The sequence below is a fragment of the Ovis aries genome, chromosome 17 (genome assembly GCF_016772045.2).
Source record: "Ovis aries strain OAR_USU_Benz2616 breed Rambouillet chromosome 17, ARS-UI_Ramb_v3.0, whole genome shotgun sequence".
Taxonomy (NCBI): Eukaryota; Metazoa; Chordata; class Mammalia; order Artiodactyla; family Bovidae; genus Ovis; species Ovis aries.
Window position 1 is genome coordinate 56,636,781 of NC_056070.1, and position 27,798 is coordinate 56,664,578.

The following is a 27,798-nucleotide window of genomic DNA, read 5'->3' on the forward strand; positions in this document are numbered from 1 at the left end:
ACTGATATACCCTTTGACTTATTAGCATGTCTATCTCTAGAATCCACCCCGCTCCATAAGTCAACAAGGTCCGTTCAACAAGGAATAGAGAAAAAGCTTTTATCTATCTCCAAACATATCTGCTATGTTCCTCCCCTGGAGTAATGGGTACATATTTGCTTTGCATCTACATAACCCACTCAAGCAAAGTTTCCACCTTTAGAAATAAAAGCAGCTGGAAATGTAGAAATGTCTCTCAAGTTGGAGGGAAATAACTTCTAAGTTTACCAGTTCCCTATACCATTATTATTATGAGTTATATGGGCCATATTGACAACGATGAGAAATAAGACAAAGATGTGGCAGAGAGAAATGGCATGTTTCGCCACCCAGATTAGAATTTGCCTTAGGGTCTCAGGATGCCCCTTTCAGCAACAACTCATTAAAGTTTAATGACCCTACTGGATACACCTTCTGAGCCCTAGGAAGTAATTGGTGAAGAGAAAAAGTAGAGTGAAAAAAATCACTGAGGCTCCCAAACGGATAGTTTCTCAATGGCTAGAAGACCTTATAAAGTTGCCAGTGGTAGCAACTGCGGCAATGGTGGGAGTAGGGGCGGTAGGGTGATGGTGGCGGTGGTTGTAACAGGTGAACACGATAGACCCACTCATCAGCCTAATCCTGACCTCTCAGTCCAGAAGGCTGAATTAATGAGACAGTAATGAGGCATTAATATTTATAAGGGTTTAATATATTATAGCCAGTTTCTCACTCTAGAAATGGATTGAAAACAGAGAGGTCAGCTGTCATCAGGGAAAACAAGTAACTCAAAAGCACAAGAGAAAAGCAGGGAAGTCACAGGGGAGAGGTTAGAGCAATGAGTAGAGAAGGGAGAACAGCAAATGCCACATTGAGAGTGGAGGGTCTTGGGGCACCTGTCCTCATAGTCTCCCAGCCTATGAGACATAAGGATCACCAAAACATCTGGTCAACCATTCTTCCCTCATGTTTATCTTCTTTCTATAATATTCTGCCTCTGTTAGCTCACCTATCTCTCCTCCCATGAAATCCAGGAAAGGAAGAGAATGTTCCCTTTTATATCTGGAAAGCCAACAGGCTGACTTTAGGGAACAAATTGAGTTGGGTCAAGGCTAGCATGCAAGAACAGGACTAAAATCTAATCATTTATTGCCTTTGGGATACCTCCTCTCTGGAGAGAGGTGAACCCTCCTAAGTATCACAGTTCTTCCCAAAGAGTATTTGAAGATGTAAGCTGACTGGTAGGGACCAGGTCTATCTTGATCACTAACATTTCCCAAGAGCTGGAAAAGTGGCTGTCACACACTCATAGCTCAACAATGCTTGAGAGATGAACAGATGAGCGGATAGTTCTAGGGCATGTTTTCTTTTTTAAGCGTTCTGTAGTCAAAGAGTTGTGGAAAGCACGTGTCTCCTAATTCTCTTGCAGAATCACAATGCGACATCAGAGAAGTCTTTGTCCAACTCTTTTTCTCACAGAAGGTCTCAAATTTGTTTGAACACATTATCCTCCACCTTTTTAAGCTTCCCTGGTGGCTCAGACAGTAAACAATCTGCCTACAATGTGGGAGATCTGGGTTCTATCCCTGGGTCGGGAAGATACCCTAGAGAAGGGAATGGCCCTACTCACTGCAGTATGCTTGCCTGGAGAATTCCATGGACAGAGAAGCCTGGTGGGCTACAGTCCATGGGTTCACAGAGTTGGACATGACTGAGCGACTAACATTTTCACTTTTTTCACTTTTCAACTATTTCTATGGGCCATGTTTTGTAAGATGCTGATACATAGCATTATAGCACAACGGATAGCACAAAATATCTGGAGTCAGACAAATCAAGATTCAAAATCTCAACTTTGCTACCTTCCAGCTGGGTTACCTTGGACAAGTTGCTTGATCTCGCTGAGTTTCAGTTTCCTCATTTGTGACGTGACTATAACAATATCTCCTTTATGTTCCTCACAGGGCTTGTCACAAGAATCAAATGCAATACCACACAGGAAAAGGAAACTGCTTGCACACAGTAGTTGTGTTTTTCTAAGCCAGAATCATCTCAAGGTGACATTGCCCAAAGCAGTTTCCAGGTTCAGACCCAGCTAAAGATACCCCAAGATTCGCTGATCTCTGGGAGCTTCTTGGGCCTTGAAGGTACAGTTCCAGGTGCAGATGAGTCTTACTGTCATAGAAAACTAATACCTGAATTTTTTAAAAGACTGTTTGAAATACTGTAGTAGGTACTTTGTTTTCAGTAGCTCACTCCTGTCCAACTCTTTGCAACCCTAAGACTGCAGCATGCTAGGCTTCCCTGTCCTTCACCTACTGGTCATTCACAATACCTGTATCCCTTGCCATCTCCCACTGTTTGAAGGCTAGAGATCCAAATACTCAATTTCCAGATGACTTTAAAGCTAGGGACGTTATGGCTTTAGCAGACATCTTCAATGAAGCTTCTGGGAAAGGCTTTGATTTTCTGACTTAATAAAGAATCAGGCAAGATCAGCATAGCCTTCTCCCCATTCCCTTCTTGAACTGAGTACAGATGTGAAGGCTGGAACAGCAATAGCCATCTTGCAACTTTGAGGGAAAATACAAGAGAATTACAGAGGCATTATTATGGGATTATTGAGCCAATGCACCTGAGCCAAAAACCACTTTCCCTCAACTTCATGCTATTATAAACAAATGTTTAAATCACTACAGTCAGGTTTATGCTACTTGCAGCTGAAAAAAATCCTAACTGATAAAAATAGTGGAGAAAGGCTTTTGTTTTGATTGGAACTTTATTTCAAAAATCAAACTAAAAATTATGAAAACAAATTTATACATCAATTAAAAACTTGTTATAAACAAGTTACTCTATAATTACATGCTCTAATTCTCAAAATCAAGAATGTATTATTGATTTGTTTGATACAGAGCACAATTCTTCTAACCAAATTATACCCCAACATATTGTAGAGGTGCTTCACCTCATATTTGACTTTTCCGACAAGTTCATTACAATCAGATTCATCAATTTTCCTGATAGTAACTTAGTCCACTGTTTTCCTCATCCCTCCCCTTGCCAGCTCCCATTGTAGGGTCATACTTCTAGAATTTTCTCTTCTTTAATTGCCTAACTCTGCCAGGTGTTCAGTTGTCAAGGGCTGTGCATGAGATGTGAGCAGTTCACTAGTATAACTGTCATCAGCTTCATGAAATCCCACATCTTATGCAAGATTTGCAGGTCTACTTTTTAGTCGGTTTGCATTATATTTCTTTTTAAAAATTTTTTATTGGATTATAGTTGCTTTAAATGTTGTAGTACTTTCTGTATAGCAAAGTGAACTAGCTATACATATACAAACATAAAAAAAAAAATAATAGTTCCTCAGTCACGTCTGATACTTTTTGACCCCATGGACTGTAGCCCACCAGGCTCCTCTGTCCATGGGATTTCCCAGGCAAAAATAATAGAGTGGGCAGCCATTCCCTTCTCCAAGGGATCTTCCTGACCCAAGGATCAAACCTGGGTCTCCTGCATTGCAGGCAGATTCATTACTGGTTTGAGTCAACATACATATATATCCCTTCCCTTCTGTATTTCTTTCTCATTTTGGTCAGAACATTGAGTAGAGTTGCCTGTCCTATAGAGTCAGTTTTCATTAGTTATCTATTTTATAGATATATCAATAGTGTATATATGTCAATTCCCATCTTCCAATTCATCCCACCCCTTTTCTTTCTCCCTTGGTGCCCATACGTCTGTCTTTATTTCTGCTTTGCAAATAGGAATCTAGAAAAAATGGTACAGATGAACCTATTTGCATTATATTTCTTGAACACTGTTAGATGTTTACAACATCTGATAATTAAGGAAGAGGTTGACTGAGCCACTGACTATAAGGTAGGGATAGACTAGTGAAGAGTGAAAAGAAGTGTCTGTAGGGGGATTGATTTTTTAAGTGGAAAGTTAATTGGTAAATATTTTCATGCATTGACGGCATTCAGAAGTCTACCATTGGTGTTCACCTTGTTAAAGCCATGAGGGCAATAGTTTGAGAGTCAGAAGGCTGTGCTTCACTTCCACAGATCTGCTCTGTTACACTGAATAAGTCATTTCCTCTCACTGGGTCTGTTTCCCCAGCCGCAAAGTGACTAGACTGCATATATTCTAAAAGCCCTCAACTTATAAAAAGTCTGTTATCCTGCAGACAACTGGCAATGAGTAAGGAGTAACAAGCTTGAATCTAAAAGCTAAAAACCTCTGAAAGGCATGACAGAAAACCCTGGACAAGGTCCTTTGCTAAATCTGACTCAAACTATGTATTTTCATCTTGAGGATTCACTCGATCTCTTAGCAGCAGAGAAACTAATTAGATTTAATAAGAGACAAGGCTGCTAAATGAAAATACACGAGAAATATCACAGTGCTGAAGACTAACACATGTTCTGGTCTGTCCTTATCATAAAACCAGGGTCCCCATTTATCCTGGAATCTGTGACCTAGACAGAGTGAGAGGGAAAAGCAGCTTATTTATCTAGGATAATTAAGGATTTCATCCCAAAGTGAGAATTAGAAATACAAGCACGTCTAGAAATAGGAAATACATAAGTGGTAAAAGACCAATCTTCTCCCATCTTAATACTTAGAAAGTCCCTAATGCTTGAAATTATTCAGTGGTTTCCCAGTGAACCAACGTATCTATCCAGCATGGTGTTCAAAGCCTCCATGATCTGATCCTTGCAAGTATCTCTGCCCTTGTCACTCACTATTTCACTGCTTTTACTTTGTATTTCAGCATTAAGGAATGTTTTAAATATCTGGGAATATTCCACTTACACTGAGCTCTTCCCCACTTCCATGAATGTATTTCTTTTGTGTTTCTCAGAATTCTCTTTCCCACCTTCCACCCTGTCCCACAGCCAAACTATTAATAGTTCCCTGAGCATGTTCCCTGCAGCCTCCTCTTTCAGGGACATTTTTCAATTACAATATATTTTACTACAATTAACAGAATACCAAAATAAAAAATAGCTTAAACAATACAGAATTTAAAATAGTTTGTTCAGTGACTCTACATCCTCAGGCTTGATACCCTTCCCCAAAACACACACACACACCCACACGCACGCACGCACGCACACACGCACGCACGTAGCAAAATGGCTGCCACAGCTCTAGGCATCACAACTCACCTAATAGCATCCAAAAATATTCAAAAGAGAACTTTACCTTCTTGACTCTCTTTTTTATGAAGGAGAAAAGTCTTTCCCAGAAGCTTCCACCCTCAGCAGAGTTTTCCTCAGATTCCATTGGCCAGAAAACATCTTAAACTTCCCAGGAATAAAACTTATTAAGCATTTACTCTCTGCTCCATTCGTAAATGTCACAGATCTCCCCCTAGTTTCACCTCTGACTCTGTTTCTTATTTTAGCAACATTTGCTACCTATTACTAAATGCTAGGCACTCTGCTAAGCACTCTAAAAACATTATCTTATTTAGCTCTGGACTTCCCAGGTGGCGCTAGCGGTAAAGAGTCCACGTGCCAATGCAGGAGACACAAGAAATGTGAGTTCAATCCCTGGGTTGGGGAGATCCCCTGGGGTAGGAAATGGCAAGCCACCCCTGGGGTAGGAAATGGCAAGCCACTCCAGGATTCTTACCTGAAAAAATTCCATGGACAGAGGAGCGTGGCAGCCTACAGTTCATGGGATCACAAGGAGTCAGGCATGAGAGAACATTCCATAGCATTCTATTTATTTGGCTCTTAGAACAACTCTGTGAGGCAGGCATTATTAACCCCATTTTAAAGTCTAGGCAATGGCCCAGAAAGGTTAAGCAATTTGCCCAAGGATGCACAAGTAGAAAAAGGTAGAGCCAGGATTCAGATCTTAGTATGTCCAGCTCCAAAGCTCAACCTCCCAGCCACTCTTTGTCCTTCCCCCATCTGTCTCTTCTTGACATTCTTTACCCCTCAGTGGCCCCAACTCTTTTACACAGTTGAAGTTTCCCTGTTTAATGAACCCTTTTCCATTGTTTAGCAACATTTTCAGATCTTCCCAAAATTAAAGAGAAATGAGGGCCATTTTCCTTCACCCTATTCTCTCCTCAATCTATCAAGCTTCTCAAAACACCTCTTCACACTCACTGATTCCACAGCTTCAGGACACATTTACTCTTTGCTTAATCTAGCATCCTTCCCTGCCTCCCCACTGAAACAGCTCTGCCCAAGGTTATCGACAACAGCCAATCGAATGGTCTCTCCCCACATTCCCTCCTCCTAGACATGATTAATTGGCACAGCAGCCAGGCAGCCGCCCAGGGCTCCTGTCTATATGGGACTCCAAAACATCACCAGAAATATAACAAATGAAGAAAACTGTGTTTACCAGAACTCCTCTCAGGAATTAGTACTGTGTGCAGTTGGCAAGCAAACTTTGATCAGTTACTCAGGGAAGGGCTGGGAGATCTCCCCAGGAGGCATGCCTGAGTAACAACAAATGTTTTCCAACTGCCCACCTATGAGGGTTGGTCTCTAATTGCAGGGCTTATGTTTTGCTGAATATAGAAAGCAAGCAGGGAGCCAGAGCTAATTGTTTGGGTCAATAGAGGACAGGCCTTTGCCCCATATGATGCTCAAGCACTCTTCCAAATTAACACTAAACAAATATTTAAAGAACATCGGTCTGAAGGATGCAAAATGATTAGCTTACTCTATGGACCTACATCCCTCAGTCAGATAAATCTGCTGTGCATAACATGACTGATCCACTTCCTCCTCCCCTCTCTTAATGGTGTGGTCTGCTTTCTTCTGGGCCCCAGCATCCCACTGGTAAGCCTTCTCTCTCTCTTTCACCTTCTCTTTCTCTCTTCTTCATTTCATTCATTCCTCTTCCTCTACTTACACCTATAACAGGCACATTTCCCCAGGCTCTGGGGGCTTCTCGTTTCTCTACATCTTCTCCCTCCTGGTCTCAGCCACTCCTGAATGGATTAATTATCTACTGCTGCACAAAAAGGACCCCAAAACTTAGCAGCTGAAAACAATAAAATCTATTGTCTTACAGTCAGGAATCCAGGAGTGGCCAGCAGGTGTTTCTGGCTCAAGATCCCTCAGAAGGCCACAATCAAGGTATCAGCCAGGACTGCAGTCATCTCAAGGCATGACCAGGAGAGAATCCACTTCCAGGCTAACTCATGTGCTTCTCCACGGGGCTGCATTACAACATAGCAGTCAGCTTTCCCAAGAGAGAGTGGTCCAAGGAAACACACCCAAGATGGAAGGCACATTCTTTATAACCTAATCTCAGAGTGACATCCCACCACTTTTTCTTAATTCTGTGCACTAGAACCAAGTCATAGTCCCATCAGCACTCAAAAGGAGGGGATTACACAAAGGCATATATACACTATATATCACTGAGGCCATTTTAGGGGCTGTATACCAGCCAAGGCTCTCCCATCGACTCTAAGCAGAGTCACTACTTTTGCCATGACCCTTTCATCTCAGTTCCCAACCACCTGCTAGATCATTCCACATGGACATGGGAGGTGGCTGGCACCTCATGTTCTATGTACCTCAAACCAACTTTGTTGTGTTCCTTTAAAACAACTTAATATGCCTGCCTTGTTCCACTGAAGGCATTGCTGTTCTCCCAGTTCCTGAAGATTGGGGGCTCCGAGTCATCCTTTTATTCTTTAATCCAACAAAAATCCTCATGTTGCCATTTATTGAGGCCCTGATATGTGCCAGGCTCTTTCGCAGACATTATCCTATTTAATTTCTGCAGTGCTGTAAGGTGAATGAACTCATTTTTCTTTCAAAGGGAAGTCAATTTCCTGGAGTTGGATCCCATGCTATGTGCTGAGAAACAGCAATGAATAAGACAGGCACAGTCCCTCGGGCATTTATAACCTAACAGAGGAGAATTTTCCTGCACTAAGTACCCCCATGGTTGAGATCATATGTTGTATATAGCAAAAAACTAGGGCTTGAAACAAAACAGACCTAGGTTCATGTCCCAGTTTATCCATTTACCAGATAGGTGACCTTTGGCAAGTTACTGAACCTCAGTTTCCTCTGGGGGAAAAATAATAGTGCCTACCTCATGCAGCTATTTTGAGTATTAAAGGAGATAATTCAAGTGTTCCACCTGGCAAACCCAGGGTTCAACAAAAGGGAGGTTTTGATGATGACATGTGATCACAATCATAGCACTAATTACCCAGCTCGAAGCAGCAATCATTACTAACATTTATGGAGAGCCAGCGTGCACCAGACACATTTTTAAGCGCCATATATGCAATAACTCACTTACTCCTCACAGCCAGTCTATGAAATAGACATATTATTATGGCCATTTTATATATGAGGAAACTGAAGTACAGAGAGGTTAAGTGACTTGACCGAGAATACAAAGAGGCAAAAACAGAATTTGACCCTGAGTAGACTAGCCTCAGGGCCAAAGCCTGGATAGAATTTTAGAAGTAGAGATACCTGAAGAACCTAGTGCTTAGCAAATCCTCGTGGTGTGTCTGTCTGTCTGTCCGTGTGCACGACTATGTATGTGTATTTGTGTGTGGTCATGTATGTAGGATTATGTGTGCGGCTATACACATGTGTAGACCATATGTGTGTGTGTGTGTTCATGCTCACTATATTGGGTAGAGAGAAAGAAATTCACCTTCTGGGTCACATTTTTGCATTCTCTTTGCATTTGGGAAAAGAAGTTTTAGTTGTGAAAAATCTTGCTTGTTTTTCTTAAAATTTCTTTTTTCTAAAGCATGCTCCCCACCTGTGGTTCAGGGAATGATGAAAAAGCCCCCAGTAGCAAAGTAGAACCTGCCTATTAAGGGCACATAAAAAGAACTACAAAACTCACTTAAACCTTTCCCATTGATAAATTATAGGGAGATTTCCTCAGTAAAGAAGACAAATGAATTATATAGTATTTCATTCCAATACGTCCCCCTGCTTCACCCTGTATATTTCTAAGACACAACTGGAAGAAGAAGAGCTCTGTGGGAGGCAGGCAGCACTGCCCCATCCCCTAGGCCCAGACTTCGTGTCTTCATCACAAGGGCTTGATAGTTTGTACACCCTTCCCCCAGTGAAGATATCTTTGTTTGGAAGTGACCAGTTCTGGCATCAACAAAATCTACCTGCTATGTCTCTCCCTCTTTCCCTCTTCTGGGAAAAATCCTTAGGTTTTTTCCCCCCTTCCGTCCATTCCTAACCTCCTCCCCACTCCCCCTGTCCGTTCCTTCTACTTCTCATCATTACTCATAAATTTAGGACATGCAGGAGTGTCTATCAGGTAGGGAATTGGTGTCAGACTCAGCTTTGCCATTTACTACCTATGTGACTTTGAGCAAGTGGTTTAACCTCTCAGAGCCTCAGGTCCTTCATCTGAGAAATCAAGGTAATTGTGAGGATTACGTGAAATAAGTAAGGAGCTTAGAATAGTGCCTGACATGTGGCAAGCACTAAATATGTATTAGAAGTAACTATTAAATGCATAATGAATCACAATGAGGACTCAAAGATTTCCTGATTGAATGCTTATACATATGTTAAGAATAGGCCTCTGGTCAAGAAAGAATTTAGTCTGACATCATGCAGTGGTCAAAAAGGCAGACCTGGGCTTATGTGCAAGATCGACAACATACTGGTTTTGTGACCTTGGGTGAGAGACTTAAGCTCTTTGGGAATCAGTTTCCTCAGCTGTCAGATGATAACAATAATAGCCCCCACCTCTCAGGGGGGTGTAAGTGATTGGTTTTAAGCCCTTAGCTCAGATTCCGGTACATAGCAGATGTCCACTAAATGGTCATGAACTCTCCTTGTCCATTTTTAACTCTTCTCTATTTGGTCTTTAACTCTTCTCACTCTCTATTTACACACAAAACAAGGAAGATTCCTGAGAATGTTTATTCAATGCTATATCTCCTATCTATTGCTGCCCCCCCCCGAAAAAAAACACCCCAAAACTTAATGGCTGAAAAAAGCTACAATCATTTAATTTTCTCACAAATCTGCAATTTGGGAAGGGCTTGGCAGAGATGACTCTTCTCTGCTCCAAGCAGAATCAGGTAAGACAGCTAGACTGGGTGCTTATTTATTTGGCTGCTCTGGGTCTTAGTTGTGGCATGCAGGATCTAGTTTCCGGGTTAGGGATTAAATCCAGGACCCTGCATTGGTAGTACAGAGTCTTTGCCACTGGACCACCAGGGAAGTCCCTGGCAGATCCATTTTCAAAATGGCTCATTTACATGGCCAAAAAATTGGTGCTGGTTTTAGGCTGGGAACTCAGCCAAAACTACATAGTGTGGAGGTTGGATCCTCTCCACAGGCTGCCTGGGCTTCCTCACAGCATGGTGTCAGTGACTCAAAAGTGAATGTTCTAAGAGAACAAGAGGGAAGTGCATAGTATTTTTATGAACTAGCCTGGGATGTCATACAGCACCTTCCACTGATATTCTATTGCTCAAGGTAGTCACAAACGTCCACCCAAGTTCAAGAGGAAATAGATTTTTTAATTGGCATATAATTGCTTTCCAATGTTGTGTTAGTTTCTGTGGTTTACAACATGAATCAGCTATAAGTATACATGTATCCTCTCCCTCTTGATCCTCCCTCCCGTCCTACCCCCATCCCACTCCTCTAGGTCATCACAGAGCACCAAGCTGAGTTCCCTGTGTTAACTGGCAGCTTCCCATTAGCTATCGGTTTTACACATGGCAGTGTATATATGGAGCTTCCCTGATAGCTCAGGCGGTAAAGAATCCACCTGCAATGCATGTGACATAGATTCTTGATAGCTAGTAAAACATGTAGGATTGGAGATACTGTTGTGGTCATCCTTAGAAAACACAATCTCCCATAACTGACCGCTTTCTTTCCCCCCAACCTCTGTCCTCCAAGGAAAGCATTCCACCTAAGTGAGTTAGTTCTTCCAAACAATCCTATCAGGTTAGAGCTAAAGAAAGCCAACCTGAGAGCCTCATAAGACACTGAATTGGCTTCACGCATGCTTCCTAATTGTTTGGATTAGCTGTGTGAATCTGCTGGTTTGGCTACATTTTCCTTATTTTTGACTAAATTTTCTCCATCTGGTCACTTGCAGCATGCGGTTCTGAGAAATAGGGGCTGGAGAAGGGCAACACAAGTGAGAATATCACAGATACTATGGTCAAGTTTAACTCCTCACCTAGAAATGTAAAGATAAAGGCTTAGGAAAGTGAACTTATGATTAAGATCAAATGGGCTGGAGCCAGGACTGGTAACCATCTCCTAATTCCAAGATCAGAATTCTTTCCACACTACTCACTGCCCTGGTCCCTAAGGATTTTTCTTTTTTTTAATTTATTTAATTGGAGGCTAATTACTTTACAATATTGTAGTGGTTTTTGCCATACATTGAAATGAATCAGCCATGGGTTTACATGAAATCTGTTGTATTTCTATACACTAACAACAAATTACCAGAAAGAGAAATTAAGCCGACAATTTCATTTATGATTTTTCATTAAGTATTTATTCACAACAAAGGACAAATATGCACCTCTATTCCTATGGAGGCAACTATGCCCTGCTCTAGTCCCTTGGGCCTGGGGAGTCTTAGACAATTACCTTCTACATGATAGGATGTGTGTCTACCCTTCCAGGGACAGCTGATTGCCTTAGGTTTAATCATGTGACCTAAAGGCAGCCAATCCAGAGGGCTGGTGCATAAAGGTGAGCTAAACCAATCAGATTCTGTCTCTCTGGAACCTGAACTAAGAAATAGAAGGCAGCACCAGTTCATGGGAAAGGCTGCTGAAAGTTCATTAAGCACAGTAGCAGTGAAACTGCCTTCAAAGTCTTCTGCAAGCTGATATTTTGATGAACAGAAACTATGAGTTACAGACGAGGCAGTCCATAGCAAGAAGAGTAGAGCAGTCCCAAAATATAGAGGCAAAGAGTTACAAAGGGAGGGAGAAAACAGTTATTAGAGCCATTTCAGATTCTGAGAACTTTCCATTCCAGTTTCAGGAACTTTATCATTAAGCCCATTTTATCCCCAGAATTAGGACTCCTGGATCATTTGGTAGTTCAGTTTTTAAGTTTTTGAGGAACCATCATTACTGTTTTTCCATAGCAGCTGCACCATTGTACACTACCAGCAATAGTGCACGAGAGTTCCCCTTTCTGCACATCCTCATCAACACTTGTTATTTTTTTGGTCTTTATTATAACGGCCATCCTGACACGTATGAGGTGATGTCTCACTGTGGTTTTGGTTTGCATTCCCCTGATGAGTAGTGAATTTGAGAATCTTTTAATATACTAGTTGGCCATTTGTATATCTTCTTTGGAGCAATGTCTACTCAGGTTCATTGCCCATCTTTTCAATCAGGTTGTTTTAGGGGTTGGGTTTGTTTTTTTGTAATTTTTTTTTGGTTTTTGATTTTTTGTTTGGGTTTTGGTTCTGTTAATTGTTTGCTTGTTTGATTTTGCTATGGATAAAGAAAATGTGCTATATACATACAATGAAGTATTATTCAGCCTTTTAGAAGAAGGAAATTCTGGCAAGAACTTGGAAGCGTTTGGGGGACAATGGTTAGGTGAAATAAGCCACAGAACTATTTCATGCTTTCACTTACATGAAGTATTGAAAAATAGTCAAACTTATAGAAACAGGGAGTTGAAGAGTGACTGCCAGTGGCTGGGGGAGGGAAGGGTGAGGAATTGCTTTTTGAAAGGGATTAAGTTTCAGTTACACACGATGAGTAAGTACTAGAAATCTGCTGTACAAACGATTGCACCTATAGTTAACAATACCACAGTACAGACTTAAAAACTTAGAGTAGTTCTCGTGTTAAGAGTTCTTACCACAGTTTCTTTTTCTAAAAAGTCCCTTTAATTTACATTGGCCTGTATTCTTTACCAATTACTCCACTGCCTTAGCTCACTAAAATGTAGAGATTTGTCACCCATTTCACAGATAAGTAAACTGAGACTCAGAGAGGCTAACCAACTTACCCAAGATAGCACAGCAATTGAGTGACAGAGTGAAGCCTGCGCCCTCTCTTACACATCTTTTAGTAAGGTCATCCCTCTCTGACCTGTCCCTCTAATTAACGCTACCCCTTCCAGAGACTTTTCCTTGGTGGCTGCTATTAAGATATTTTAGCAATAACCCTGTCCTTGATAGGTGACTTTGCCTTAGGATTCCATCTTCCTGATGGAATTATTTGATTCCACCTCTTCCTCAAGCTGAGTTAATTGCCAAGACTGTAGGGAAATCTCACTACCTCCTCAGTTCACGCAGCAGGACCCCCATCCTTAACAAGGCAGCTTTCTGACAAAGTGTGTTAGATGGCCTCAGACAAAACTTTCCTAGCAGGGGATTGGAGAGGAAAGAAAAAAAAGCAGAATAGAGAGGTGAGGGGCAGGGGAAGGGGGAAGGATGGAAATTTCTTTCAGTTGATTTCTTTGCCATAGAAAAGTCTTTAAAAATCCATTTTTAGCTGCAGACCCCGGATGTGTGAGCTGTTACGCTGAGGGAGGGAGGAAAAAAAAAAAATCAAATCTGCATTGGATCAAACTGTGATCTTTCATTCATCTGAACAGGCAGCCCTCTTGGCAAACAGAAAATTAGAAATTCAAATTCAAAGGAAAAGGGAATGTCTGAGGCAGCACTGGCCCCAGGCAGAATTCTGAGGTTGGCAAAGTGTGACTCCAGGATCTTCCAGTGCCCCATTCCCCACCTCCCCCAAGAAGAAACTCCCTTGAGCAAGGTGAAGAAAAGAAGAATTTGACTTTGCCTCTCTCTTAGCATCGCCTTCTCCTTCGTGGCAGATCTCCTGTCACTTGTCCCATTCAGCCTTGACATCATGCGTCCCTTTAGTGTTCTGTGATGTTAGCAAGAGACTCTCAGGAAGAGCTAATTGATATTTCAACCAGCTGCTAATTAACTGATAATGAAATCTAAGCTCAAGATGCCCCATCAATCCAAGGATATTTGAGATTTGAAAAAGGGAGTTCTTGGAGAGCCCAAAGTCTTCAAGACACAAAATATATGGCAGAGGAATAGTGTCCGTCACTCAGTTGTGTCTGACTCTTTGCAACCCACCAGGCTCCTCTGCCCATGGGATTCTCCAGGCAAGAATACTGGAGTAGGTTGCCACTCCCTTCTCTAGGGGATCTTCCTGACCCAGGGACTGAGGCTGTTAATGCATTGCAGGCAGATTCTTTACCATCTGAGCCACCAGGGAATCCCAGATGAATAGTAAGCAGTGTGTTTACTGAAGGGAGTGGTGGATGCTGTGAGGTGCTGCCAAGATCCCCCTTCAGAAATGAAAGATGCAGTATCTCAACTGCTGAAGTACTTTTTAAAGACCCTTTGCAGTTAGCCCTTGCAGGGATGGCCTCAGCTGAAGGGGACTACCTCATCCAAGATCATGCCCCCCTCCCTGGGCAGCCTACACCCAGTTACTAATGAACAGGAGATATGCCGGCTCAGCCTTCTTGTTGAGACAATTTCGGACACAAGTTTGGAAGATCAACCCATGTTCAGAACTCCCCCTAAGGCTGGATGAGGTTTCTGCTAAGACTACATTACAGCTCAATTTCCCCTCTTCAATCCTGCATCCTTCCCTTCTTCCCGTAAGTATTTATCCTAAAGTTTCTTCCTAATAAGTGTCCTGCATCCCAATTCCCATCTCCAAGTCAGTTTCCCCAAGGAATCCAGTCTGTGACAGGGCAATGAGAGAAAGCCCTCTTTGGCAAATCTAACGTGCTTTATCACTCCAGGTGCTGCACTTCCCCTGTTCTGTTTGGAAATGGTATTCCCTAGAGTTATGCAATCCTTAAGCCCTGTGTTGTCATTGCTTCAAATCACACCATCCACTCATATGCACGCACTCATGAGCACCTAGCTATCTGCTCTACTGACCTCTGAGACTGACTCTTGCCCTGTGACCTGTTTCTATCACTCGGGGCTTTAGTGTGTTTTCTCTGTACCACTATCTGGCCAGCCGAGCTATTTCCCCACATCCTGATGCTTCTCCCACATCTGGGCCTCCTCAAAATGTGCATGCTCCAGGTTTGGAACTAAATATATCGGGGCATTGGGCATGTATTTACTCTTTTGAGCCTCCATTTCCCCAATGTGATTATGGCACAGACTGCTGATCAGCTCCCAATATCCATTATTCCCTCCTTCCTTCCCCAGAGCATGTGACCGCCTTTGTAGACATTTCCGAGCCTGCCTTGCAGTTAGGTGCCACACGACCATATTCTGACCAATGAAACGTAAGTAAGAGAAGCTGCCTAGTATATTTAACTGCTATATTGTTCACCTAAAAGCAAGCTGTTTTACCTCCACATTCCTTTCTTTCTTTCTGCTGGCTAAGAAATCCCAAGAAGTAGAACACCTGCCTCGAATTCATAAATGCAAGCGAGTTTCAAATCAACAAACTCTGCCAGTTATATGAGATAAATAAGCTTCTATTTTAAGTTACTGTAGGTGGGAGTTAACAGCGGTTTTGTATGTATCATAACCAATATACATAAAACCAAGATAATAACCCTTACCTCACAGATCTCCTAATGACTAATCATCCTCAATGAGCATTTCTTTATCCCATGTCTGTTTAACTTATCTCTAAATGAAGGGTTTTAAAAGAACAGATCTCAAGAGATAGAGAATAACAAAAGGAAAGATCCTCAGCTTAGAGCCCAGATAAGCCAGAATTCACCCTACATAAACTCTGTAATCCAGGGTCGAATCACTTAACCTCTCTGTGTTTTTGCTTCTTTGCTTTTGTAATTATCTGATAGGGTTGTTGTGAAAATCAAATAAGAAAATGTATGTAACATGCTTATGTAAATCTGTGTTGCATGATGGGTGCCAGTTTTGTAGACTCTCAATCAAGGGTAGCCATTATTTGTCAGAGGGATGTGAACATGTGATCTGGAACCAGGCCATCTAGGATTGAACCCAAGCTCCTCTGCTTACAATATGTGTGAACTGAGGTGGGCTGCTAAGTCCCTCTGGATCTTAATTTCCATCTCTATAAAACAGGAATGACAATAGTATCTTCCTTATAGGTTCATCATAAGGGTCAAACGAATTGATAGTTTTAAAGTCCTAGCAGAGAACCTAGCAGGTAGCAAGTGTTTAAAACTCCTACCTATTGATTATCGTTATCAAAAACTCATTGCAGGGCTGATAGGCTAGGACTCTCCTCTCAAAACTGAGAAGCAACCACAGGCTCAACCAAGGGATCATGCATATTCCAGTGAAAATGAGATCTGCCCTCGATGACCTGCTGTTAGCTGAAATACTCATTATTAGACCCACATCTTCAAATTAAGGTGTGTTTTTATAAAAATACTAGCCTCAAAGCAAAATATATTAACAGAAAATGATACTGGTTGGCCTATTTTGTAATTCAGAAGAAATACACTCAGTCACTTATTCATTTAAACATTTTCTTTAAAAAATAAAACTTTTTATTTTGTATTGGGGTAGAGTTGATTAACAATGTTGTGACAGTTCCAGGTGAACAGTGAAGGGACTCAGTCATACATGTATCCATTCTCTCTCAAGCTCCCCTCCCATCCAGGCTGCCACATAACATTGAGCAGAGTTCCATGTACTATACAGTAGGTCCTTTTTGGTTATCTATTTTGAATATAACAGTGTGTACATGTCCATCCCAAACTCCCTAACTATCACTTCGCCCACCCTTCCCCCTTGCAACCCTAAGTTTGTTATCTAAGTTTGTGAGCCTCTTTCTGTCATTGAAACATATTCTAAGAACCTATAAACATAGTTCAAGGCTCTTAAGATATTAAAAACAATAATAGAAATCTATTTCTCCAGAATACTATAAGATTGTAAAGAAAAAACATAGTGGAAGACACTGCTAATTGCCTTGGCAATATCTATTAATATATCCCTTCTCTCTTGATAACAAAATCAAATTTTATTTGGATAAGTAAAGTGCTAATTCCAGGAAATGGATTATGATTGCTCTTCCCAGCCTCTCTTGCAGCTAAGGTGGTCATGTGGCCCAGGTACAGCCAACAAACATAAGCAAAATCTACTGAGGAGGCAGTCCTGAAAAAGCATTTTCTTTTCTGGTAAGAGGAGACAAAGCAACTGGTTTGGTGCCTTTGTCTTTTTCCCTGGCTGTCTTCTTTCTATCCTGAACATCTATAAGATGTCTGAAACTGAAGCAGCTATCACATGATCTTAAGATAACAAGCATGAAAGGAAGACTGATGAAAGAGCAGACACACTGGCCCTGACATTCCCAAGCCACTCAATAAACCAACACCAGTATCCACGGACCTCCTAACTTCTTGTTATAAGCGATTACAGATGATTCTTACTTGAAACTGAAAGTATTCCTAAATATTCAGGCTCTCTCACAGAATACAGAGCTATAGAAGGCAGGTCCAGATAGTAGTTTCTAAGACATGAGGATATGCTCTTAAACTCAAGTTGTGGGTATGATATGAAAGTTGTGAAGAAGGTACTAATATTAAACCATTCCCACTTCATCATTTTGCCTGTGACCATCATCTAATTCAACCCAGTCTTTTATGTATTCCTCTATCATGGATCCAAATGGCTTATTGTTAATACTAAAGGCACAGAGTATAGAGAACATGTACTCTTTGCCCTCATATAAAACCTTGCTCTATTAGAACAGACACTCTCCCTAGACCACGGCTTCTTTCTTTCCTATCATTTCTGTTCTAGCACAAAGCAATACTATCTCAAAGAATTTCTATGACTTTTCAATTCCAAGTCACACAGAGCAGTTAAGACCTAGTAATATTTCGGCTCATTTTTCATTTGCAGGGCCATGATACTCATTGAACAAAAACTATCTATTTGTCTACCACAAAATGCACCCAAGTAGCTCAAAATGTAACCTTCTGGCTACAAAATGAGACAGTGCTTCAGGACCCCAGAAAGCACCCTCCCTGTACCTTTCAGGTCAATGCAAGGGCAATTTCTCTAGGACCTCTTCCACAATCCAGGGAATGAAATGGCCTCTTTTTTACATTATTAACCAGGAAAAAAAATCAACCACTGAGTGGAGGGAGATGACCATCTTTTTTAATCTGAAATACGACAGTCCACCTCAGAGAGAGCTTGGGAGGGTGTGTGTGTGTGTCTGTGCGTATTCACACACAATCCTATGAATTATATCTTTTGCTATATTTACCTATTTAGTTCTTCAATTTGTATAAAAAGAATTTAGATAGTGAGAGATACTTCTGCTATCAACCTCACTTTATGTGAAGAAGTTGAGACACAGAGTACATGGCTCTTAAGAACAGTATTAGAATTTAACCCAGACTGTCTGACCATACCTAAGGTGACTGTATACTTTACTGTGCAAAATAGCATTCTTTTCAGGGTGAAATGACTGTTATTAACGATAAGGCCAGAATAGCAGGTGTGAATCAGGACTATCCAACATAAACTAGAATATAAGGTCACTCTAGGTATATGGACCTCAATGAAACAATTGAATGAAATAATGTATTTAAAGAATTCATCTACATGCCTGGAATATAATATGTGCTCCATATATAATACCTGTCTCTCAAGGTCATCTGAAGGACCTCATCAAATGGAAGGTATAAAGACTTCCAGAGACACATAGTACCATCAAGTGATTCCTTAACATGCCTCTTCCACCCTGGTCTTGCTTTTTATGGAAGCATCAGTTTTGGCACTTGACACCAGTCCCATGAGAGCAATGCAGAACCAGAAGAATGTGAGATGACTCAAGGCCTGCCTGTCTGCCTGCCTTGGGTTGATGGATGAGAAACCAGTAAACTGCTGAGAATAGCCCAAACACCACATGTCACAAAGAAGCCGGTGCTTCTGGAGCAGCCATTGATGTCTGTTTAGGCATCTGATATCTCAGCTAAATTCAGACTGGCAATCAATAGAGACTCCTCCAGAGACCTCATTTCACAGGTTCCCTTAGCTCACCAGCATGTCATTTTGCAGTGGTGAGAACTTCAATCAGGGCGGCTGCTCGTTTCTAAGCAGTTGTCTGAAGTCTCCCATTTCCACCTCCTCTCTTCCAGGCCTTTAATCACTTCATTTTACAGCAAGGAAAACATTTTATCAAGGGCCACTTTCCTTAAGGTGAGATTAGATATTGAGTCATGAAATCATGGAAATTCCAGATAAAGCCAGATTGCTTTAAAAGTTTCTAGTCTGATCCCCTCAATTTACAGATCAAGAAATGGAGATACAATAAGAGACTCGCTTAATGTAACAGGCAAATTATTTTAGCATCAGAATGGAGTTGGGTGCAGGACTCTGGAGTTGGACTACCTAGATTCAGATTTTACTTCCATCACATTCGATTTACTTTCTTTTTCTGTGCCTCACTTTGCTCATCTATAAACTGGGGCTAATCATAATATCCACCTGCTTATTTCTAGAAGGATTAAATGAGCTTAAAACTCCTCAGCACAGTTCCCTAGGACTTAGAATAAGCATTAGATAAAGGTTGCATTTTATTATTAATATTGATGGAGCTGGTACAAGGTTTTATATCTCAGAAGGAAAAACTGAATTGTCAAATTCTGGGTGCATCCTTAGGAAAAAGGACATTTTTAAAGGTTTTGGAATTTTAAATGTTTTTCTTTGATAGCATATAATGCTTTCAAGGTAAATTAGCTTGACCAGCATTTCTTAAACTGTATTCCTTGATGTAGATGTATTAATAGTGGTTTCTTCCAAAGCAGGGAATTCCTTAAAATCCCTAGTTTGGTGGTCATACAAATTTGAGAAATACTAGGCCTTCTCTTTCTTCCTCTCCCAGAGATTCATAATGCACTTGACATATTAAAGATCCAAGAAGTGCTCGCTTCGGCAGCACATATACTAAAATTGGAACGATACAGAGAAGATTAGCATGGCCCCTGCGCAAGGATGACACGCAAATTCGTGAAGCGTTCCATATTTTAAAAAATAAATAAATAAAGATCCAAGAAGTCTTCAGAAAAGAAATCCGTGTGATGCTATTTAGGCTGCCATTTCCCAAATGTACTTGACCACAAAATCCATTCAAATATCCCCACCGACACTAGTATCCCAGAACACAGTCTGAGAAATTCTGAATTAGATCAAAGCTTCTTGACATCTCCCACTCAAAATCAGAAGCCAAGCCATGTCACCTAACACTCCACAGCTTCCCAAACTGGAAAAAGACCTAGCAAATAATCTAGATGTGACATATTCTGCCCAGCCCAAGACTCCCATGCAGGGTCTTTTTTTTTTTTTTAACTGAAAAAAAAAAAACCTATGTATTTGGCTGCATCAAGTCTTAGTTGCCGCTTAGTTGCCCTGGACATGTAGGGTCCTAGTTCTCCGACCCAGGATCCAGCCTGAATCTTCTGCATTGGTAGGTGGATTCTTAACCACTGGACCACCAGGGAAGTCCCTGTTCTGAGTCTTGACAATCATCTTTGTGTATCTTTACTCTGTCACTCACCCCTTAGCTACAGCTAATTGGATGAGAGGTGGGCACCTGACTGAGGATGAACCAATCAGATGCTCTCCAGAGATAGCTCAGCATAGGGAGGTGACCCAGCTCTGAAGTTAAAGTCTCCAAACTCTTACTGATGGAAACACAAACTATTCTGCTTAGCGCCTATTTCTCAAATGCTTCCCATCTAGTGGTAAAGATGGTGGCATGCATCGCCTATTTACATTCTATTTCTCACTTCCCACAATTTCATGAAAAATTTCAGAACTGATTTTGGTGGGTCCTAATTGGCACCACTTGGGGCACTGACTCATCCTGAACCAATCAGAGAGGACAAGAGATACGGACCTCTGATTGGCTGAGCCTCAGTCATGTGGCCATTTCTGAAGCCAGAATTGACAAAAACCAAAACAACCCATCTAAATCTCACAGGACTGTGGGTATAGGAAGGGTGGTTCCCCAAAGTAACACTGAGTTTCCACAACCAGAAGAGGCAGTAAAGGGTGGACAGATAAAAACAAAGATTCCCACCATACCCAGGGCCACGTTACGACTTCTACGGCACTTCTATCTTCATGAGTTCCTTCCACCGTAAAGACGCATATATTTAAAATTGTATTTTATGACTGTGTTGTCATAAAGACAAATATAATCCAGGCTGAATTATATTCATGTTTTTCTTCTGATTTTAGAAGAAATCGAAACATTTTTGTGGACTCTAGGCACTTCATCTACTGTGCCAATGGATAAATTAGCCCTGACTACACCAGCTTGCTGAAGGAAATCTTTCCAGGAGAAACTTGTGCCTACCGACCAGCAAGTACTCTCCCTGCGCCTGCCTTCCACACCATCCTCTAGCTGGTCCCAAGAGCTCATGAGGAGGGGCAGCCAGCTTTGCTACAGAACCAACCTGGAGAGAAGGGAGCCAAGTAAATTATGGGCTTCTTAATAAGCACAGTCTTCCTGCTAAGGGGTTTATCTGCCAGAGTGCCTTAATCTGCTTTCAGAGTTCACATTCATTAACTGCCCAATCTCTGAATAGTGCTGATAGCCCCCTTCACACATCTCTCATTTGCCATAACCCAAGTTATATTCATGGTTGTTACTTTTAGGATTACATGAAGTCAGTAACCTTTTACTTTCTTCCTCCCCAACTCCACCCCCATAGTTTGAAGAGAGATGAACCAAAGGGATGTTTTCATGGAGAGGAAAAATAGAGAAAGAAACAAGCTGAAAAGGGCCCTGACTACTTTGAAATCAAAGTCCAAAAGGGACTTTTTGAGATTAGTGAGAAAATCTCTTGTCCCTAGTAATTTACCCTAAACTACGATGGGCATAGGAATGCCAGTCAGCATAGAGTGGTTCACACACTCCTGTCAACCATTTGCTTAACACACTGGTGGGTTTTCATATTTGTGTATCAACTGTACAATTACTTATTAAGCTTTTGTTTACTTTAATCCACCTCACTTTTCCCCCACATAACCTTATTCAAAGCATTGCCATCCATGAGATCAGAAGTTTGATATACCAGTTATATTTTTTCTGATACATTTAATTAAATATTAGCTATTCAAATAGAAAATACTCCTGGTAAGACACCTACCACTAGTTAGCTGTGTGACTTTAGCAGGTCACTCGCCATCTCTGAGCTTCAGTTTCCTGGCCCAGTGGACCTCTAAAAGGTCTATGATTCTTAAAATCCTGACATATTTAGGCAGTTGAATTTTCTGTGATCATGTTCTACTTTTTCTCCTGCTTTTCTGGCTTCTATTTTCCTGACTATTAATTTTTAAATGAGGGGGGAGACTATATAAACTTTGAAAATAAAATATATCTTAAGCTACTCCTTTTCCTTTATTTTCTATATTCCAAATCTATTGCATTTTTTTCAGACTTCTGTTTACCCAAGCTCCTTCAGAACTTCAAAGGTTTTGCACATACTATTCCTTCTGGAGGCAATGCTTTTCCCACAAGTTAACACTTACTCACCCTTCATATCTCAGTTTAGTGTTCCTCATTCAGGGAAGCCTTCCCAACCTTTTACTGCCAATCCGCTGAGTCAGGTCTTTTTTGTTAAATGCTTCCATATTAGTTTGTTTCTCAGATGTAAATTCGGGGGGCATCATTTTAATGTCTGACCTCCTCACTAGAATTTAAGTTTCAGGAGAACAGGAATAGCATTTGGTTTTCTTGCCACTGTGTTTCCAGAAATTTCTATAATGTTTAGCACATAGTTGTTATTTAGTCACTAAGTCATGCCTGACTTTTTTGAGACCCCATGGACTGTAACCCACCAGGCTCCTCTGCCCATGGAATTTTCCAGGCAAGAATACTGGAGTGAGTTGCCATTTCCTTCTCCGTGGGATCTTCCCAGCCCACATCTCCTGCATGACAGGCATATTCTTAACCATTGAGCCACCAGAGGAGCCCCTAGCACACAGTAGGCACCCAATTTGTTGAATGGATAAAATATCCAGGAGGGGGTAGTTTTGGAACTTCACAGAAACTCACATTTCTTTTGGTAACCTGTTCTAGGGACTCTCAACCTTTTCAGTCACAAAATGATGCTCAGTGTCTGTCCTAAATTCTTTCTCTTAGCAGAGAAAACATTTTAGAAATAGAATTACATCTGAGTGCTATAGTCTTGGAGAGCCAAGGAGAAACTACAGGTTGCTTCTCTGATGAAGCCCTGGGAATTTCCTCCTACTCTCCACACAAGGCTAAATCCAAATGTTCCTGATGCATGTTAATTGCGAATGAAGCCTACTGTTACCTGTTTCAATGCAATTGTCTATAAAGTTCAGCCCAAGACTCCCAAGAGCTGCACTGTATCTCTGCTGAGTGGCTTTCTCTGGTAACTGGGGCTCAGTGAGCCTGTGCCCGGGAAATGCCAAAGAATGAATGCTCCAGGGATTAGTGATCAACCACTGACTGATGCTAGTTGATGGATAAATACACCAGCTCCCATGCTATCCCAGGTGGGATAATCTGATTGCCCATAGTGGTAACCTGCTTAATAACACACTCTTTATTGGCTTATTTCCTTTCATTGTTTCATTGCTCTGCCTCCTACAGTGTCGGACACTGTGAATCACTATCCATATGTCTCTTCACTGAAGGACTTGCTGCCCTAGCTGCTGAAAGTGCTGTTAGCAGATGACCTTCAGTTGTCAGTCCCTTTAGGAAATGCCTCAGCTACAGAGAGCTCCCTTGCTCAAGGACACACCTTGCTGGGGAAGCCTAGATCCAATGACTGCCAGATACAGGGTTATGAAGTCTCAGAGCCATCCTACCCAAGTTTAGGACAACTTGGAGGGTCATTCTAGCTTGAGAGCTACCTGCAGAGTTGGCTCAGGTTGTTGCTGAGCCTCACTGTGTCTCACTTCCCCCCAGCCATCCCTGCTTCCTGATTGCATGTATGCTAATTTACTCTCTTTGCCACCCTATGGACTGTAACCCTCTAGGCTCCTCTGTCCATGGGATTCTCCAAGCAAGAATACTGGAGTGGGTAGCCATGCCCTCCTCCAGGGGATCTTCCCAACCCAGAGGCTGAACCCACATCTCCTGAGGCTCCTGCATTGCAGGCAGATTCTTTACTGCCTGCTTTCCCACTCCTCCCTTATATATACATGTTGATTCCAAAGGCATTCTTTAATAAACATCCTGGCGCTAACTCCTTCTCAGAATCTGCTTTTGGGGCTTCCCATCTCTACTAGGAGGAGAGCTAGCGAGCCAGTCAGCTATCCAGCTGTGCCCCTCATAGATAGGGAAGGCTCTATAAGGAAGAAAGAGAGCTTATGAGAAGGCTCCTCTTACCAGTATTCACAGCCTTCAAAGCTGCTCTTGGATTATCCCTATTAGTAACAGTATTGAATACCTACAGCATTGATCACCTACAAATTCTTAAACTTCTCCAATGTTAAAATTATTATCCCAACTATTATATTAATACAATTAACATGATTATCAAAAATAACATGATTTGAATCACTACCACAACCTATGCTGCTGCTGCTAAGTCACTTCAGTCGTGTCTGACTCTGTGCGACCATATAGACAGCAGCCCACCAGGCTCCCTCGTCCCAACCTATAGCTTACTGATTAGTTTTATCAGCCTATTTTTTCTTAACCAATTTAATGACAACAGCCTTAATTTTTCATTAATCTTCTCCAACTCCTATCAGCACCTTTATGAATTTTAAGAACATGACTCTTACCACTAATACTCATTGCCAATCAATGTCACCTATTGAAAGAATCACCAGGGACTTCCCTGGTGGTCCAGTGGTTAAGAATCCATCTTCCAATGGAGGGGACTCAGTTCCATCCCTGGTCAGGGAATTAAGATCCCACATGCCGCAGGACAATTTAGCCCATGCGCTGCAACTACTGAACCTGAGCACTCCAGAGCTCACAAACCACAACTAGAGAAATCTGTGCATGGCAATGAAGAGCCTGTGTGCTGCGACTAAGATCCAGTGCAGCTGAATACACACATGTTAAGAAAAAAGAATTGCTAACTCGGAAAAAGAAAACATAAGGCTGTTGTCACTAAACTGGTTAAGAAGAAATAGGCTGATAAAACTAATCAGTAAGCTATAGGTTGGGACGGGGGGACTTCCAGATGTTCGAGCTGGTTTTAGAAAAGACAGAAGAGCCAGAGATCAAATTGCCAACATCCGCTGGATCATGGAAAAGCAAGAGAATTCCAGAAAAACATCTATTTCTGCTTTGTTGACTATGCCAAAGCCTTGGACTGTGTGGATCACCATAAACTGTGGAAAGTTCTGAAAGAGATGGGAACACCAGACCACCTGACCTGCCTCTTGAGAAACCTATATGCAGGTCAGGAAGCAACAGTTAGAACTGGACATGGAACAACAGACTGGTTCCAAATAGGAAAAGGAGTACGTCAAGGCTGTATATTGTCACCCTGCTTATTTAACTTCTATGCAGAGTACATCATGAGAAACACTGGACTGGAAGAAGCACAAGCTGGAATCAAGATTGCTGGAAGAAATATCAATAACCTCAGATATGCAGATGACACCACCCTTATGGCAGAAAGTGAAGAGGAACTAAAAAGCCTCTTGATGAAAGTGAAAGTGGAGAGTGAAAAAATTGGCTTAAAGCTCAACATGCAGAAAACTAAGATCATGGTATCTGGTCCCATCACTTCATGGCAGATAAATGAGGAAACAGTGGAAACAGTGTCAGACTTTATTTTTTAGGGTCTCCAAAATCACTGCAGATGGTGACTGCAGCCATGAAATTAAAAGTCGCTTACTCCTTGGAAGGAAAGTTATGACCAACTTAGACAGCATATTGAAAAGCAGAGACATTACTTCGCCAACAAAGGTCTGTCTAGTCAAGGCTATGGTTTTTTCAGTAGTCATGTATGAATGTGAGAGTTGGACTGTGAAGAAAGCTGGGCACCGAAGAATTGATGCTTTTGAACTGTGGTGTTGGGAAAGACTCTTGAGAGTCCCTTGGACTGCAAGGAGATCCAAGCAGTCCATTCTAAAGGAGATCAGCCCTGGGTGTTCTTTGGAAGGAATGATGCTAAAGCTGAAACTCCAGTACTTTGGCCACCTCATGTGAAGAGTTAACTCATTGGAAAAGACCATGATGCTGGGAGGGATTGGGGGCAGGAGGAGAAGGGGACGACAGAGGATGAGATGGCTGGATGGCATCACCGACTCAATGGACGTGAGTTTGGGTGAACTCTGGGAGTTGGTGATGGACAGGGAGGCCTGGCATGCTGCAATTCATGGAGTTGCAAAGAGTTGGACACAAATGAGTGACTGAACTGAACTGAAATGAATCATACTATATATGTTCCTAATTAGAACATTCACAGCCACAGAATTGATTCCATTCTGTATCTTATTGGAAGCAACTCTAATCCCAACATTGTTATTACTCACTGAGGAAACCAAAGAGAACAACTTAATGCAGGACTTTACTTTTTATTTTACACACTAGTAGCAGCTTCTCCACTCCTAGTTTCTCATATATATCCAAAATATAGGTTCATGAAACTTTTTAATGATCCAACACTGAACCCAACAAAATCTAACTCTTGATCCAACATTTTGCTAGGATGCAAAACAGATTTTATAATTTAAAAAAATACCCCTCCGACTGCTAAAATTGCATGTCAAAGCCCCTATTCTATAATTATTGCAGCCACAGTACTCAAACTTGGGGGTCCTGGTATGCTATGAATCACAGTGATCCTATACCCCTTAACAAACCACATAGCATACCCACTCCTCGTATTAGGAATAATCATAACTAGCTCAATCTGCTTGCACCAAACAGACTTAAAATCACTCACCATGATTCATTTACCACATAGCACTTGCCATCACAGCTATCCTCATCCAAACACGTTGAAGTTATTTAGGGGCCACTGCCCTGATAATCAGTCATGGCCTCACGTCCTCTATATTATACTGCCTGGAAAATTCAAATTACAAATGTATTCAGAGCCAAACCATAATTCTAACCTGTGACCTACAGATCTCTTCCACTAATGGCAACATGATGACTACTAGCAAGTCTTAAAAATCTAGCATTACCCCCCAACAATCAACTTCACTGGAGAACTATTGGTAGTCATCTTTTTCATGTTCCAACATCACCATCATCCTAATAGGGATTAATGCAGTCAATACTGCCATAGACTCTCTCTGTATACTAATCATAACACAATATTTACATGAGAAAAGTGAAAAGTGTGAAAGTAAAAGAGTTAGGTACTCAGTCATGTCTGACTCTGCAACCCCATAGACTGTCCACGGGATTCTCCAGGCAAGAATACTGGAGTGCGTTGCCATTTCCTCCTCCAGGGGATCTTCCCAACCCAGGGATTGAACCTGGGTCTCCCTCATTGCAAGACAATTCTTTTCCATCTGAGCCACCAGGGAAGCCTTCACACAAGAAAATGCCTTTGTAACTCTGCACCCATTACCCCTCCACTATCACTCAACCCCAAATTATTTTCAGCTCCATGTGCTGTCAAATACAGTTTGACAAAAACAATACATTATGAATCTAGCAACAGAAATTCAAATCTTTTTATTTAGCAAAAAGGTATACAAGCACTGCTAATTCCTGTCTTCATAATTAACCAAACTTCTAAAAGGAAAAGGAGTGATCCATCGGTCTTAGGAACCAAAAAACTGTGCAACTCCAAATGAAAGTAATAAGTTTATTCCCCTCTTCTAATTTAGTCACAGTAATTACATAACTCTACCAATTAAAATAAC

At 41.5% G+C, this 27,798-nt stretch overlaps 1 long non-coding RNA gene and 1 other non-coding gene across 2 annotated transcripts in view; one reads left to right on the plus strand and one right to left on the minus strand.

Moving 5' to 3' along the window:
• Positions 1 to 27,798, minus strand: part of LOC132658064 (uncharacterized) — a 258,440-nt gene that overhangs the window by 195,192 nt on the left and 35,450 nt on the right. The gene's annotated exons all lie outside the window — the stretch shown is intronic.
• Positions 19,894 to 20,000, plus strand: LOC114108912 (U6 spliceosomal RNA). Its single transcript, XR_003585638.2, has one exon. It is a non-coding gene; the product is annotated as a U6 spliceosomal RNA (small nuclear RNA).